This window comes from Asparagus officinalis, chromosome 2, assembly GCF_001876935.1.
Source record: "Asparagus officinalis chromosome 2, Aspof.V1, whole genome shotgun sequence".
Classification (NCBI taxonomy): domain Eukaryota; kingdom Viridiplantae; phylum Streptophyta; class Magnoliopsida; order Asparagales; family Asparagaceae; genus Asparagus; species Asparagus officinalis.
The window spans coordinates 15764644-15769933 of NC_033795.1; the positions used below are offsets into that span (position 1 = coordinate 15764644).

The 5290-nt window shown below is 36.7% G+C and overlaps 1 long non-coding RNA gene and 1 pseudogene across 1 annotated transcript; both read left to right on the top strand.

The window, feature by feature from the left end:
* Window positions 652-1209, top strand: LOC109829739. The gene is made up of 3 exons (XR_002244120.1): window positions 652-739; window positions 884-947; window positions 1185-1209. It is a non-coding gene; the product is annotated as an uncharacterized LOC109829739 (long non-coding RNA).
* On the top strand, window positions 1871-3809 carry LOC109829431 (annotated as a pseudogene).

Here is a 5290-nt window from a genome sequence, read left to right on the forward strand (position 1 = left end):
AGGAATGACGAGGGTTGTTCCAAATAAGTCTTGGACATGCTTTTTCATCATATAAGATGACCAAAGCGGTATGTGTATGTCAGGGTTATCATACAGTCCCTGCATTACATTATCAAGACAAGGTGAATACTCTAAATTGTTATTTATTGCTTATTCAGCAAGTTTTCAATCACTACAACAAAACTGTTTTTTTATAGCGTTGAATGATAGCATTTATGTTGTAAATGCTATAGATTATATGTACCATATTTTTTGATAGCCTTTGAAAAATTTTAAACGCTATCAATAATTGATCGCTTTTATTTTTGTTCTAGCGCGTTGAAATCTTTAAGCGGGACACCAAAAATTAAAACCGCATGTTGAAAACCATTCTAAAAACCCCAAATCGAGAATCAACAAATAATCCCAGTTCCCGTTCCTTTTCTTTCACCCAAACCCTAACATCCCTCCGACTCGTCGCTACCACCTCCGAGTCATCGCCGGTGCCGCCTCCGACTTGCTATCGCAGCATCTCGCCGCCGCTGCCGCCTCCAAACCCGACCCTCCTCTTCGTCCACCGCCTCGTCTTTCGTCCACCGCCGGAGCCCGCCGGAGCCCCTCCTCGTCTCTCGTCCACCTCTGAAACCCCTCTTATTTGAAGATTCGAGGCAGAGCACTGGGAGCTCAGGGATCAATCTGAAGAGGCTTATTCCTTTGAAATTCCTTTTGAAATTCTTGTTGAGTTTAATTTGATAACTGGGTAAGAGTTTAATTTTGTTTTTCTGTTAGGTATTTGAATGATAATTGCGTATTAGTTTAATTCTCGACAAGAAGTATTAGAAAACCATGTATATGTGCTAAACATTGTTAATCATAATTTTAATCCAATACTTCCTGTTTGCAGTTTATTCCCTTGCAAAGTTAATGAATGTGAAGGATGATCATGGCTCTCTCTCTGCTATTGCAAGGTTAGGTTTTTAATCTCTTTGAAATCTTTATCTCAAGCATGCACACTCTTTTCCTAGGATCTAATCTGCTGATTTATGCATGACTTTGCATTTTTGTGATTCATTCTTTGTGTTATATGTATTTTCATACCAAAGCTAAATGTATTATCTATTTCATTTCAGTATGTTTGCTTTTATACTTGGAGGAAGTAAATTTGATCTTATCCCAGTATTTTACATTGTAATCATAAATCACAGGCAAGGTTCAGGCAGTGCATCCCGCTATTCCCAAATACTATGCAGTTAGCTCTTACAAGAGTCATGTTTGATGCAAACACCAATAATTGGGGCCTGGACCTTTTGGATTAGAAAACGTGTATGACATTTTTAAATTCATCGGCATAATCATTTAAGTAATTTGATTGTTTTTCTTTCTAGAAAACGTGTATGACATTTTTAAATTCATCGGCATAATCATTTAAGTAATTTGATTGTTTTTCTTTCCCATACTTGTGTGGTATATGAAATGAGAATATCTCTAAAGCTCATTCACAAGCTTATTATCTCCTAGGCTAGTTGTTTGTAGTTTTTAAATAGTGAGAACAAGTAGCAGATTGACGAATAACTAACTCTTGCCTAAGCTTAGTGTAATAGTAAAATCTTATACTGCACTGACAGATTGACCAGCTTCTGAATTTTCATGAAGAACGTCTGAATCTTTGCATATTGGGTTACAACTAATTCTACATGTTAATAAAATCATTTCTTGAATCAAAGGTGTATAATTGTGGTGTTAGTAGCTTTTATTTTTGGCTCCCGAAATTTGAATACTTACAGGACCTGCCCTTGTTGGTCTCCATCTCTCTGTTGGGAGCTACCAAATTCCAATATTACATTTTAACACATAAATGTGTTTTGTCGCACACAAAGAGGATAGAGTTAGAAAATATGAGAATTTCTAAATTTCTTTTTGAAATCTTAAAGGTTAATGAAGCTTTGTGGGCATTAAAATTTCCTTATGTTTACCCTGATCCTGAAAGTCATTGATTGCATGCTGCTCTTGCAAAAAATTCAGGACTTGAATCTGATTATATACTTGTTGGTTGTAGAGCAGATGAACTTATTGATCTAATTATGAGATTAAAGCATGGATTCTCCTGATTCTATTTAAGCCATATTCCATTACTATCCTGCACATCATGCATCAAGTATATTAATGTTTATCTTAGTGGTCTTCCACAGATGTGTGCTTCATCTTGGTGACAAGATTTTTGACTGTCCTCCAACATTTACTATGTACGAGTTTGATGAAGTTATGAATGGAGCACTGGTCATCAAAGGTACTTAGTTGGTTTCCTTTTAACCTGCTTCTTCTTTTGTAGAAAAAGGAAATGATTTAAAGTGAAACACAATGGGACTTTTGCTTCATCATTCTTCTAAACTAAAAGAAAAAGAAAAAGTAGGGTCATCTGGTCCAATTAAATTGTTACCAGTTTTGACAGTCTATATGTTTCCATTGTGTTGCAGTTCCAAGATTATCAGATTTTTCTTTGGACGTTTCTTGCGTTGTTGAAGTTGTCAAACTGGAAAAACCAAAATGCATTTTCCTTACATCTCCAAATAATCCAGATGGAAGGTAAATTCCCAATCCATTCTACAACTCATCCTTTTTTCTAACTGTGATTATATTTTAGCATGTTGTTATAGAAAAAAGTTGAGCTATTCATACTGGTGCTCTAGTTATAGTTGATTACTTGTTATTTATTCAAAACTGCAGCCATTTTCTTTGTGATTCTGCTTAGAGCATGGGTCTACCTTGTCTGATATCAGTTGATTGCTATCACATTCTTACAGTACAATCAGTGATGAAGATCTCCTAAAGATTATTAGCGCTCCAGTATTGGTTGTGCTGGATGAAGCTTACATAGAATTCTTTGGTATAAAGTCAAGGATGGACTGGGAAAGAAGCATGACAATTTGATTGTCCTTCGGACATTTAGTAACGAGCAGGTTAATTAGCATCTTCAGCCATTTTCCATATGTATGAGAATGTGATACTTTGTGCTTCAAATCAAGTGCATTTTGAATCCAATTATTCTATATAAGTATATTTATCTTATATTCTTTGGCAGCTCTTTTTTCTGTGCTTAATAATTGTTATAAGTTTGATTATTTAATTTATAGGCAGCTCTTATTATCGAACATGCCTTTCAAATAGGTTTCCTGGTTTCCTTTGTGCTTCAGATATGAACCCTAAACAAGTAAACATCATAGTGAATCTTATCATATTCCTCCTTCAATGCCTTCACTTAGATCCCTAGTCTATAATAAATTGGACTAGTTTCTTTTCTATAATTGATATCACTGTTTTTGCATTGTTGCTAGAGTGTGAACAACTCAAAGAAAAAGTGCAACTTGTTAGATATTGGTGGCTCGGGAAAGATAGTTGCTGAAGGACATTGGTCTTCAAGTGATCCGAACCAGGTTGTTCACTTCGTTCCTTTAGGTCCTAATGCTATGCGTGTTTGGGTTGATATCCCTAGGATCCCTAGTGCATCTCTTTGGAGGCCGACATCTGAGTTAGAATGCATTGAAGATGCCGTTGGTACGACAATAGCTTGGCCGTCAGACAAAGTTGTTATGCTTTGAAAAGCTGGTAAGTTATACATCGTGTGTGTTTACTTTATCATGTTTGTTATAGTTGTAATTTTGGTGTTGTTAATTTATGTTTTTGCAGCAGTACTAGTACTCAATTTCTGAAGATGATGAGTCTCCCAAGTCATATGTAATGCAGCAAAGTTAATTTTTGTTGTTCTGTGTACTATGGTTAATTTCTTGTACTCCATGTTGGATTATCCAAAGACTAGTATTTGTTTTTTGGCACATTTGTGTTGACTCTTCTTGTATACTACAACTTGGTTATGTATCAGTTTGAACCTTTAAATGAAATATTTTCTTTTATGGTTGTCATAATTGGAAGTTATTTCTAGTTCAACCTCAAAGGTTTATAGGCACAACTGAAATGCTATAAGAAGTGGAAACAATTAATGAAATGTTATTAAAAGAAGAAAGACAACATTCGCTGAAACGCCATTGTAGTAACTCAAACGCTATCAAATGTAAGACAATAGCAGCGTTGAAATGCTATGAATGAAAACTAACTAATAGCGTTTTTCAACCGCTATGAAAGATATTTGTCATAGCAATATAGAAACGCTATTGAATACTCTTTTATAGCTATATAAAAACGCTATGGTTGGAAACTTTTTGATAGCGTTTGGGGAAACGCTATGTAAAGCAACAGACCTACTATAGCGGGTTCTGACACAGCGTTGATTAAAACGCTATGAAATAATACCATAGCGTTTTTCAGCCGCTATGGTAGATTTCAGGTGTTGTAGTGAATTACAACTACCATCTGATGATTCACCATCGTTAAGACTGACTACAAAGGGTATAATGTCATTTAGTACAAAACCTTCATTGTAATCAAGCCTAACTTCGGTATTAGCTTCTTCTACGTTGTCTGTGCCTTATGCCAATGATTCAGTAACGGATTTAGCATCATAAATAAGGGAGTCAGTAAAGTAGTTTTCCAACCCCTTAAACGGTTGCTTATCCGCGACCACCATCTTGACCTTATTATTAGTGTCAACATATTTTAAACACTGATGGAGAGTGGAGGGGGCTATAAGATTACTATGGATCCAGGATCGATCCAATAGTAAGTTATAGGAGGTTTCCACATCGAGCACGTAGCACACGACCTCGGACCTTAAATCCCCAAGTTGGCACTTCACACGGATTTTACCCAATGGTCTGGACCCACTGGTATTGAATCCATAGATAATGGTGTCTGTTGAAGACAACTTGTTAGCAGGGATTCCGAAACTATACATCAATAGGAGTGGTATGATACTGATAGCGAAACCCGGATCGACTTGGATCCGGTTGATAACGTTAGAGCCGATGTATCCGGTGAAGTACAGAGACCTATCATACTTCGAGTTTCTCACTTGCATGTCATCCTTAGTGAATGTGATACAAGGGAACTGCTTGGCCACCAAATTGTAATGGTGAACTGGTAGCTCTGGCTCTTTGGGAACTGGTTTGATTTGAGTGAGTAATACGTCAGAATCATCCAAGGCTTCTGTCAGGGCATCCCTAGTGTCTTTGGAAAGACGTAACAACTCGTATAGATTTAACCTCGCTGGAATGTTAGCTAGTTGGGTCATAACATCAAAGCAGTATGGTGTGCTTGAACTTCCCGATTTATCTCTTCCAATCGGACGATTGAATCGAGACTGCTTCGGGTTTTGAACCTTTTGGTGTTAGGGCTCTTTCTCCTTTTGCTTGTTAGTCGG